A 12,814-nucleotide genomic window follows, 5' to 3' on the forward strand; every position below is an offset into this window, starting at 1 on the left:
TGTGTATTTTTCTGATAACAAGCTGAAACTCGGAGCAGCTGATTCAAATTCCGTGGCGTTCAGAGACACGGGGGAGGGGCGGAGCCCGCAGCACAAACACAAACAAACAAAAGGCAGGCAGTCTTCCCAGCGACAGCGTGTGGAAGCGACATCGTGGGAGAAGAACAGTCAGAAGCAGTTGAAAGCAGGTTGACAGCCAGTAATCTCTGACAACTGCATGATGTGGGAAATCCTAGAAAACCCAACAGAGCTCAACCAAGTTTGTGTAACGTGCCGCACGATCCAGGACTTGCTTCAGCGATTAAGCCTGCTAGAAAAGGAGCTGGAGGAAATGAGACAGCAACAGGAGCTTGAGGAGCTGACACACCCACAATTCATGGAAGTCTGCAACCCTAGCAGACTGAAAGCCACCAGGGAGTTGGAAGAGAGTCAAAACAGCTGGGTTCAGATAGGCAGAAGCAGGGAAAAAAGAAAGTTTGTCAAACACATCCACCAGAAATCCAGACATCCAACAAATTTGAGCCACTTCAACATTTAGATGACCAAAACCAATGAAAGAAACAACATCCAGGACCCTATAAACAGTGCTGGCCAGGCAGCCAAAAGAAGGGAGGTCATGATTGTTGAGGACTCCATATTGAGAAACACAGTAAGTTCAGTTCGCAGTTTGGACTCCCTTACTACAACAGTGTGATGCCTTCCAGGAGCCTCAGTCAAGCACTGAGAATGTGGACAGGCTCCTAGAACAAACAGGAGACGACCCGGTAGTAGTCATCCACATCGGTACAAACAACATTGGAAGAGACAGACCAAGATCCTTGCAAAACAAATTCAGGGAGCCAGGACAGAAATTAAAAGACAAGACCAAAACTGTGGTATTTTCTGGGATACTGCCGGCACCTTGCAAAGGACCATATGGACAGCTGGAAATACAAAATCAAAATGCATGGCTGAAATTGTGGTGCGCACAGGAAGGCTTCACCTTTCTTGAACATTGGAGCACATTCTACAACAAGGACTATCTATATAGGTGGGACGGACTGCACTTAAACAGAAAGGGAACCAACCTACTCGGAGAAAGGATCCTTGAGGAGGTCCAGAAGCATTTAAACTAGAAAGGAAGGGGGGAGAAAACAAAAAAAACAGAAGGGAGACTACATCAAAACAAGGGCAACAACTCAGGTAAGACAGCTATTAAATGTATTTATCTTAATGCTAGAAGTCTCAGAAACAAAATGTTAGAACTTGAAGCTACTGCACTAACAAGAAACTACGATGTGATCGGTGTTACAGAAACTTGGTTGTCTGAGAGTGATGGAGACGAATATAATATTAGTGGGTACACACTATATAGGAAAGACAGGCAGGACAGAAGAGGCGGAGGGGTAGCGCTATACATAAGATAGTCATAGTATTTAACACCTGGGCTTCAAGACATAGTCAGGACAAAGAAAACAATGCAGAATCAATATGGGTCAGAATAATGGACAGAAATGCAAAGGGCATAATAATAGGAGCATGCTATAGACCGCCAAATTCAGACGCTGAGCAAAATAATCTGTTATACAATGACATTCGAAATGCGTGTAGAAAAGGAGAAGCCATACTAATGGGGGATTTCAACTTCTCCCATATAAAATGGGAAAACCCGATGGGGGGCACGACGGACGAAATTGAAATGGTGGAAATGACAAATGACTGCTTCCTAACGCAATTTGTCAAGACACCGACTAGAGGGGAGGCATGCCTTGATTTAGTCTTTTCAAATGATGAAGGCAGAATAACTAAAACAGAGGTCAGAGAGCCATTGGCAAACTCAGACATGGTCTCATTTGAAGTATTTTTTAAAACCCCAAAAGTAATGACTAAAGCTAAGGTTTACAATTTTAGAAAAGCAAACTATGAAAGTATGAAACAGAGACTAACAGAAGTAGATTGGAGTAAAATAGAAAACATCCACAGAAAAAGGATGGCTGTTTTTTAAAAATGTAGTACTAGAGGCGCAAAACAATTATATCCCAAAAGTAGACAAATCTAAATCTAAAACAAAATGGCCAAAATTGTTTCATATATCAATTTGAAAAAATATTCAGCGAAAAAAGGCACTTCACAGAGCGCTTAAAAGGGACCAAAAACAAAAGTACACAGAAAGAGTACTTGGAACTGCAAACACAAGTCAAAAAGGAAGTTAGAAAGGCCAAGAGAGAGACAGAAATCAATATTGCTAAGGGGGCTAAAACCAATTCCAAATATTTTTCCAATATTATAACAGCAAGAGAACATTCAAAGAGGAGGTTAAATGTCTAAGAGACACAAATGGTAAAATCATAGATGAAGAAAAAAAAATAGCAAATATATTAAATGATTACTTTTCACAGGTTTTTACAAAGGAGGACATGGACAACATGCCCGACATGTCGACCTGTTCCTATGCAATTTTAAATAACTTTAGCATAACAGAGGCAGAAGTGTTAAAGGGACTAGGAGCTCTTAAAATAAACAAATCCCCTGGGCCAGATGAGATCCTCCCAATAGTACTCAAAGAAATGAAAGAAGTTATTTACAAACTGCTAACCAAGATCATGCAACAGTCTCGTGACACAGGGGTTGTACCGTCAGACTGGAAAATAGCAAACGTAATACCGATCCACAAAAAGGGAGACAAAACCAAACCAGGTAACTACAGACCAATAAGCCTGACAAAAATCCTGCCACGTTGAAATAATGTTTTGTGGAACGTAAAAAACTGACCCTGACGTGATTTGAACACGCACTACTGTTGCGCCACGAGGTCGAACGAGGGCGTTGCTGAAGTATTACTGTTTTCCCCCTATATTTGTCCTTCAAATCTCGCTTTCTGGCCCGAAGAACACACGTTCTGATTACAGCACAGCAAATAACCACACAGCACACCATGCAGGTTTCCATAGTGTAGTGGTTATCACGTTCGCTTCACACGCGAGAGGTCCCCAGTTTGAAGCCGGGTGGAAACATCGTACTGTTTTGGGCTGTGTTTAAGTAGCATTCTGCAATCAAATCAACAACCAAAGTAGCATTTCCCTCCGTTTTTGTTTCGTGCAAGCAGCCCGCCTTCCCTGGGCTCAACTTAGAACACATCAGTGTGATCTGGCAACAAATTCAATCAGCTAAAAAGGAGAGGAAGGAGCTCCATGTGACATTCCTGGATTTGGCTAATGCATATGGTTCAGTGCCACATGAACTTCTTTGGGCAGCATTTGATTTTTTTTAGTGTACCGATGACAATAACAAATTTAGTGAAAGCCTACTTTGGAGATTTGCAATTTTGCCTTGAAGTTGGAATAATGGCAGGATGCACCATTTCTCCACTGGGTTTTACCATGGCAATGGAAGTAATCATTAGAGCATCAAAATGGATAGTGGGAGGAGAACGCTTGGCTTCTGGAATGCGACTACCACCAATTCGAGCATACATGGATGACTTTTACCAAAGTCATTATATTTATCTTGCTCTTAATTTTATTACTTGTACTGTGATACTTGAAATGTATTCGCTTACGATTGTAAGTCGCCCTGGATAAGGGCGTCTGCTAAGAAATAAATTATAATAATAATAACAACATGACAACCATGACTACAACAGTAGCCTGCACTAATCGGTTATTGGGTAAATTAACCAATAATATTGAATGAGCATGAATGCAATTCAAGCCCACTAAATCAAGGAGCATCTCTATAATTAAAGGTAAAGTAGTAGATAAAATGTTCTTCATTAATGGTGATGCAATACCTACAGTGTCTGAGAAGCCAGTGAAGAGTCTTGGGAGATGGTACGACGGGGATCTAAAGGACACAGTTCGTGTGGGAGAAGTTAGACAACAAGCAGTGGAAGGGTTGAAGAGCATAGACAGCAGCGCTTTACCAGGCAAACTAAAACTAAAACTCTGGTGCTTTCAGTTTGGCCTACTGCCAAGTTTGCTGTGGCCACTGACTGTGTACGAGGTTTCTTTGCCAGTCAGCAGGAGCGACGCCAGGGACCCCCACGTCACCCGCATTCCCCCCAGCCCCCGCAGCACAGCTATGCTGCAGCCGTGTCCCGTCGGCCAGGAAACCTCGCCAGCACGGAGCTGAACGAGATAAGATATCTCTTAAACCTTATCTGCACTAAGCTAATTAGCTAATGTATCTCCTGTATACCACAAAATTAAGGAAAATAACAATATAGTATAAATATATAAATCATAACCAAATTTAAATATGAATATGTAAAACTTTGTCACTTCTTATTTCTTTACTACTATAAACCATAGATTTTTTGTTAATAAAAATGGCATCATTTAAAATAAGTAGCTGGAATATCCAGGGTCTGTGCTCCTCAACCTTTGGAATGAAGAGCACAGACCCAGACTTTGTAAATAGTATAAATAACATGGAGGTAATAATCCTCCATGAAACATGGAGTCGTGCGGACGTGTCTACACACTGGCCCAATGGATACAGGGAACTGATAGTCCCCTCCCTAAAGAACCCCCACATCAAACGTGGTAGGGACTCGGGGGGCATCATTGTGTGGTACAAAGAGGAACTTAAAAACACTGTCTCTCCCATTAAAAGAGGAGAGACACATTTATGGCTCAAAATTGAAAAAAAAATCATCCAATCCCAATCTGACACATTCCTGTGCGCAGTTTACATGCCACCAATTGACTCCCCCTACCACCGAGAGGGGTGCTTCCAAAATTTACAATCAGAAATTAGCCATTTCCAATCCCTGGGCTCTGTGCTGCTGTGTGGAGATCTCAATGCCAGGACCGGCAGAGAGGTCGACTACATCAGCACAGAGGGGAACAGCCATGTGATTGGACAGCAGACCTCTTTGTACCACACACCCATCACCACACAGAGGAATAGTTTTGACAGTGTGGTGAACAAGAGTGGGAAGCAGGTACTGCATATCTGTAAAGGCCTGGGTCTGTACATCATTAACGGCAGGATCAGAGGGGATTCTCAGGGCAGATATACATACAGCTCTGCTCTAGGTAATAGTGTAGTGGACTACGCTATCACAGACATGGACCCAGAATCTATTAATGCATTTATAGTCCGGCAACAAAACCCCCTATCAGACCACTGCCAAACAGTCCTGTATCTAAAAACAAACCCAAAACTAAATAATTCAAACTCGACCCCACCCGCCAAATTATACAGTCTTAAACCAGCCTATAAGTGGACACAAAGTAGTGCTGAGGAATATAAACAAACAATTCATAGTGCAGAAATAGAAAGTATGCTAAACAGCTTTCTAACTAAATTTTTTTAATTAGACAAAAATGGAATCAATTCGGCCATCAAAGAAATCAATTTTATATTCGAAACAGCAACAAAATCAAAACTCAAGAAAACAAACAAGAAAAAAACTAATTCTAAAAATAAATCAAATGAAAAATGGTTTGACATGGAGTGTAAAACAAACAGAAAAGAATTAAGAAAATTGTCAAACCAGAAACACAGAGAGCCAAACAATATCGAACTGAGACTCAGCTACTGCAAGGCTCTGAAACAATACAAACACCTTCTCAATAAGAAAAGAGAAGAACACGTGTCCAAACAATTATCCCAAATTGAAGACTCCATAGAGCAAAATTCCTTTTGGGAACTATGGAACAAATCAAACACATCAAAAACTAGTCACGAATTGGGAATCAAAAATGGTAACATTTGGAAAAATTACTTTGATAAATTTATCAAGAATTAGACGAAAACGAATTAAATCCAGACCAAAATTCTATTTTAAAAAAACTAAACAAATTGGAAACCATAATCAAGGACAATCAGGACCCACTGGACTTCCCAATAACAGGACCAGAGCTAAAAGAAAAGCTCCAAGCCCTCAAGCCCAGGAAAGCCTGCGGGCCCGACAGCATCATAAACGAGATGCTGAAACACAGCAGCCCCAGGATGCAGGAGGCCCTGCTCAAAGTATTCAACCTCATCCTGGCTGCGGGCTGTTTCCCTGACATCTGAAACCAAGAGCTAATAACACCAATTCATAAAAGTGGAGACAAATTCGACCCCAATAAATTACCGAGGCATCTGTGTGAGCAGTAATCTGGGGAAGGTGTTCTGCAGTATCATTAACGCCCGGATACTGGCCTTCCTTACCGAACACAGTGTCTTGAGTAAGAGTCAGATTGGATTTCTACCAAATTACCGCACCTCTGACCATGTTTACACCCTACACACCCTAATAAACAAACATGTGCACCAAAAAAATAAAGGAAAAATCTTTGCTTGTTTTATAGATTTTAAAAAAGCATTCGACTCAATTTGGCATCCAGGTCTATTCCTTAGAATTCTTGAGAGCGGTGTAGGGGGTAAAATTTATGACATCATTAAGTCAATGTATACAGAGAATAAGTGTGGTGTGAAAATTGGAAACCAAAGAACAGGGTTTTTCACCCAAGGGCGTGGAGTGAGACAGGGCTGCAGTCTGAGCCCAACACTGTTCAACATCTACATCAACGAGTTGGCTACGGTGCTGGAACAGTCTGCAGCCCCTGGCATCACTCTACACGATAAAGAAATCAAATTCCTGCTCTATGCAGATGACCTGGTCCTGTTGTCACCCACTGAACAGGGGTTGCAGCAGAGCCTGGCACTGATAGAGCAATACTGTCAGAAATGGGCACTGACAGTAAACCTGGACAAGACCAGAGTTATGGTATTCCAGAAGAAAGCCAGATCTCAGGGAAACAGGTACCACTTCACCCTGGGAAACAACACCCTGGAGCACAGCACCAGCTACAATTACCTGGGTCTAAAAATCAGTGCGTCTGGGAACTTCAACCTGGCTATAAATGCATTAAGAGATAAAACGCGCAGGGCTTTTTATGCAATAAAGAATCGGCTATACAAAATTAAACCACCAATAAAAATTTGGCTAAACATTTTCGACAGCATAATAAAGCCAATCCTTCTATATGGTAGTGAAGTATGGGGTCCCCTTATGAACCCTGATTATAAAAAATGGGATCAAAGCCCCATAGAGAATTTCCATCTGGAATTCTGTAAACACCTCCTGCAGGTTAACAGGAGTGCAACCAATAGCACTTGCAGGGCTGAATTGGGCCGGTTCCCCTTACTCCACTCCATACAGAAACGAGCGCTCAACTACTGGGTCCATCTACAGCAGGCTGATCCGCAGTCCTACCACCACACTGCACTGCGGAGCTGCTCACAGCCCCCACAAGAGAATCCCCTCAGTAGAATGGTACTGAAGCTCAGCCAAATAAGTCAAATTAATACCAGCGAGCTTCAGAACACCACCAACAAAAAACTCCCAGCACAAAAAATGAAACAAATTAATCTAAATCTGGAAAACAATTATAAAGTACATTGGAATAACGAAATTGAATAAACACAATAAATTACAATGCTATCTGGCCCTAAAAAAAGAATTTACCCTGGCAGAATATCTGGTCAGGGTCAAAAACACAAAACATAGACAGATCCTGACCAAGTACAGACTCAGTGACCACAGCCTGGCCATCGAAACTGGCTGGCACAAAAAAACCTGGATTGCCAAAGAAAAAAGGCTGTGCTGTCACTGTGATCTGGGAGAGGTAGAGACAGAAATGCACTTCCTGTTGTCCTGCCCAAAATACACAGAGATACGGGAGAGATATATCCCCCAATTCAAAAAGCTGAAAGCTTTAATCAGTTCATCCTTCAGGAAATGGTTGGGAGTTCCACACTGCCTCAGCAGAGTGGGACTTTATGGTAAAGGAATACTGCAGCTACCAGTCTCCGCTCTAACTGAGGAGTATAAGTGCGCCAAGGTCAGACTGGAAATGACATTAGTAGAGTCATGCGACAAATGCGTAAGGGAGGCAGCATGTGTGGTGAAAACTGGAAGAAAGTGGTCGGCAAAGAAAGCTGTGGAGGATGCAAAGGCTGCCCTTCGAATTGGTGATATCATGGGGCAAGTTCAGCATGGAAGAGGGGGTCTTGGTCTCAGTTCAGCTCCTCCTACATGGCACAAGGCAGCCCCAGCTCAAAGGAGGAAGCTGGTAGTCAACGAGGTGCAAAAGCAGGAGGAGAGGATGAGGTGTATAAAGGCCATTTCCCAGGCCAAGCAGGGAGAATGGATGAGATGGGAAAGTGTGGAACAATGCAAGATTGGCTGGCAAGACCTATGATCAATGGAACAGAGCAGGATCAGTTTCCTCATCAGGTCAACATGATGTGCTCCCATCACCACAGAACCTACACCTTTGGGTAGGAGAGGTTCCCTCATGTCCTTTGTGTTCATCACCTGCAACATTAAGGCACATTTTGACAGGATGTAAGGTGGCTCTTAGCCAAGGATGGTTTACTTGGCTCCATGACCAGGTGCTGCGATGTTTGGCCTTAGCATTGGAAGGCAAGCGTAACATGACCAATAAGTTGCCACCTGTTCCATCAAAACATTATTCACAAAAGACAACTTTCCTCTGCCCAGGAGAGCAACCACCAAGAAAAGTTGTTAAAACCAAGCCTCGTCTAGGACAACTGGAAGCTGCTAGAGACTGGAAAAGGCTCGTAGATGTTGGTCAACGGCTTATTTTTCCACCTGAGATTGCCACCACTAACCTTCAACGAGATATTGTCTTGTGGTCTGGATCAGCATGCCTTGTTCACCTGGTAAAGTTAACAGTGCCATGGGAGGATGCTGTAGATGAGGTGTACGAGAGGAAGAAACTGCGGTATGCTCAACTAGCCACTGAAGCGGAACAGCGAGGATGGAGAGTCTGGGTTTACCCAGTGGAGGTGGGTTGTTGAGGATTTGTGGCACTCTACAACCCGGTTTCTAAGAGATGTCGGATTCAGTGGCCAAGAGTTGCGTCACACAGTGACGAACTTATCTGAAGCAGCAGAGAGGAGCAGCAACTGGCTGTGGTTGAGACGGAAAGATTCTGGCTTGGGATCTCAAGCACAATAGAAAGAAAGAAATGCTGATGTACGGGTAAGTAAGCTGGGCTGAGTTGAGTGGGGACAGAGGGGGGTGATGCTGTGATGCTAGAATCACCGTCGAGCCCTCTTGACGTGTCATGGGCTAGTCGACGAAACACTGAGGATGTTAGGTGCCCACTTGAAGACCCCAGAGATGTACCCTACTTAGCTCAAGCCAGACGGTTGTCATGCTGATGCGCTGGGGAGGCCGCACTGTGGTTGATCCCCGGAGCCAGCATCGCAGCCGTTGTGTGTGCTGATGCGCCAGGGAGGCAAAATAAGCTGATCCCTGCAGCCAGCATTACACTTCAGCCATTAACACCACGCAGAAGGATATCTACATCATCATATGGAAGAAAGCGCAAATGGATGGAGATGCAGATGGATCACATTAGTTTACTGTAAAGCTTAGTTGGTGCTTATCTTGGCGAGAGCCGAGTTCAAATCAGCATGAAGTTTTAACATCTACTCTCGTGTAATGGAAATCAAATCTTGTTGTATGGAATCAATTCTTACAAATCCTGCATGTCTTTTTTTCTTTATAGTAATAAAATAAATATAAAATGTTTTTTTCACATAAAAAGTATAGAATTTTACTATATCAATTTTCCTATCATGAAATAGTGCCATATTCCTTCTCTTTAAAACTGTGGTGATCAATGGTTTACATAAACAATTTCAGAATACAAATTTTGTACAATATTTACAATTTTAAAACAAGACTATTTGCTTTTTTTAACAAAAATATTGTTGTACAGAATCAATTCTTCAAAATGCCTCATTTGTCTTTTTTCTTTGTAGTAATAGAGTAATTGCTGGTATATATTTCACCATTCCATAAATGCTTGAATTCATTAATAAAAGCATCATCCCAAAAAGTTTCCTGTAGGCATACAATATCATCATTTTTTACATTAATTAAAACTTTTTTTAAGTTTAGTAATATTCCTTAACCCATTCACATTAAGTGATAATACTGAAAGCATTCCTGAAAAAAAGAAATCATGCTGCTTCTTCCTGCAGAACATCAAACCCCCTGGTTTTAATCAAATTTCCAACCATTTCCTTTACCTTCTTATTTTTACTCAGACATCTGGAAGAGATCTTAGAAATGCAGGATTGTATTTTTAAACTCTTCCTTCTTAGCATTTTTTTCAACCCCCTCAACAAACAGAACCCCAAACAAAAAAGGTATGCAGGGAAAAACTGGTGGTCAAGACAATGCAGCCTGCGCTGTTAGGATAGTTGAAAAGAGAAAAACAAAAACTATATTTTTGCAAAATAATGAAGAAAAAGGATAAATATTAAAGGAGAAAAAGCAAAAAAGAGAACCCAAACACAAGGATTTCCCCATGAGCACTACAAGTCAAGCTTCCTGCTTAGATCACATGACCAGGGACATTTTGGCTGGGAGGCGAACAGGATAACCACTACACTACAGAATCCCACTTGGTGTGCTTTGTGGTTATTTGCTGTGCTGTAGTCAGAACGTGTTCTTCGGGCCAGAAAGCAGTATGTGAACGACAAATATAGGGGGAAAACAGTAACACTTTAGAAAAGTCATCGTTCAACCTTCTGGCGCAACGGTAGTGCGTCTGATTCCCAATCAGAGGGCTGCATGTTCAAATCATGTTGGGGTCAGTCTTTTACGTTTAACAAAACATGGCGAATTATTTCAGCGCGGCTGGATTTCTGTGTCTCGCCTTGCACCCTGTGTATGCCGGGTTAGGCTCCGGCTCACTGCGACCCTGTAAAGCAGTAAGCGGTTAATGACAATGGATGAATGGATTTCTGTGTGTTGGCTAGCCTGACAAAATTAACACAACAGATGGTAAGCATTAAAACAGCATCTATAGCAATGTGAAAGATTTGACAGTACGCTTACAAGAAAGTAGAACACACCATGGTTCCTTTACCAAAGCTCTGGTCAGTACAGGGATTGAACCTGGGACCTTGGTGTTATCAGCAACACGCTCTAACCAACTGAGCTAACAAGCCACTTGTACCTACTAACTGGAAAAATAAATACCAACAATTTTTGTTGTAACGGTCTAGACATGCAACATTGCGTTTATTTCGCGTTTTATCACTGGGGATGGGGGATCGGACATGCAAATAGTCAGAAACGCTGTGTAAATTGTCATAGATTCATTTCATATGTATAAATAGTTCTAAAAGGAACAACGCCCAAACAGGGATTTGAACCCTGGCCCCTCAGATTAAAAAGCTGATGCTCTACTGACTGAGCTATCCAGGTTCCCCCGCTTTTGTTAAAAACAAACTTACAGTTCACGTGGCGACGCTGGAAGCAGTCCAGAAAAATATATATATCTATCTTGAAAATTAACTCAGGATAAAAATTAAGTTGCTCTGCAAAAAAGGTCATTGTTTTTTAAATGTGTATCTATGATATCTTGAATATATTCAAATTGAATTTAGATATAAATCAAGAAGAAAGTGTATACTTGAGCAAGACAGATTAAAATGGACTTCTTGGGTCAACTATAAAGGATATTCCCTGCCAAAATTAGAAATAAATGAATGAATGAATAAATAAACAAATGAATGAATAACTAAATAAATAGCGAAATAAATACATAAATACACAGGCATTCATTTATTTATTTATTTCGAGGTTTATTTATTTATTTATTTACTTATTTCGAGATTCATTTATTTATTCATTCATTTATGTATTTCACTATTTCTTTTTTGATGTGGTCTCTGTGTTTCTTTTTCTTTTTCAACGTGCCACAACTGCTTCTGTCAATCACAGCCAGTGGGCGGTATCAACTACCCCATTGGCTGGCAGAGATTGTTCCACTCCCTTCAGGCATGCACAATCGATGTTGATGTTGATCACGTTTTCTTTCTGTTAGATGTAGTGTGAGACGTACTAGAAAATGCAGAAGACGATATCAAACCACCTTCGAGAAGTTTCTTTTTTTCCCTGCTTCTGCCTATCTGAACCCAGCTGTTTAGACTCTCTTCCATCTCCCTGGTGGCTTTCAGTCTGCTAGGGGTGCAGACTTCCATGAATTGTGGGAATACCAAGTGCTGCAGGCATTACATTTTACCACAGAAATGTGTGAACAGGACACAAAACGGAAATCTCTGAGGAATCACACCCGGCCTACCTAACATAAAAGTCATAAAAGAAGAACAGCAATCGCCTGCGACCACACCACCTTGAATAAGCCTGGTGCATTGTAGGATTGGTCAGGTGATCAGAGGAGGAAGCTACACTGTGCTAGTGGAGGAATCTCTGTTTGGGGATTTTATTTTGAGGTTTTTCTACTTTAATATTCATCTTTTTTCTTGGATTTTATTTGGACATTTCTAGGACTGTTGTGATTGAAAAGGATTGTGTGCCTGGAGTTGTCGTTGTACAACGGACAATGTCCTCAGGCATGTCTAGGCTTGCCGGGGACACAAGTGGAGCTGAAAAAAGGCCTCATGGAGAAAAAAGGATTTATAAAAAAAGAGTATACGGTGGTTGTTCTGGTTAAGGACAATTCAAAGATTTCAGCTGAAGATGTGATAAATGCCACTGATAAGCAGTGTGGATTTGGGAAAGTATTTGCATGTGTTCCTAAACAACAGGACAAATATGAAATTACGGTGGAGAGCAGAGAAGTGGCTGAAATACTGCTTGGAGGAATATGCATAAAGGGAAATCATTTTGAATGTGAGCCACTTTCTTCAGGTAAAGTGGTGGTTTCTTTTTTAAATTTGCCTGCATATATATATCTGACCTGGACATTAGGAGTAAGCTAATGGCATGGGGAGTTGTAATCTGCTCAGATGTGAAAAGAAGGTTTTACCCAGGTACTCATGTTGCTGA

The 12,814-nt window shown here is 41.6% G+C and overlaps 1 non-coding gene across 1 annotated transcript; it reads left to right on the top strand.

Moving 5' to 3' along the window:
* Nucleotides 1-2,920: 2,920 nt before the first annotated feature.
* On the top strand, nucleotides 2,921-2,993 carry trnav-cac (transfer RNA valine (anticodon CAC)). The gene has a single exon. It is a non-coding gene; the product is annotated as a tRNA-Val (tRNA).
* The last annotated feature ends 9,821 nt before the right edge of the window (nucleotides 2,994-12,814 follow it).

The sequence above is a fragment of the Acipenser ruthenus genome, chromosome 44, assembly GCF_902713425.1.
Source record: "Acipenser ruthenus chromosome 44, fAciRut3.2 maternal haplotype, whole genome shotgun sequence".
NCBI lineage: Eukaryota > Metazoa > Chordata > Actinopteri > Acipenseriformes > Acipenseridae > Acipenser > Acipenser ruthenus.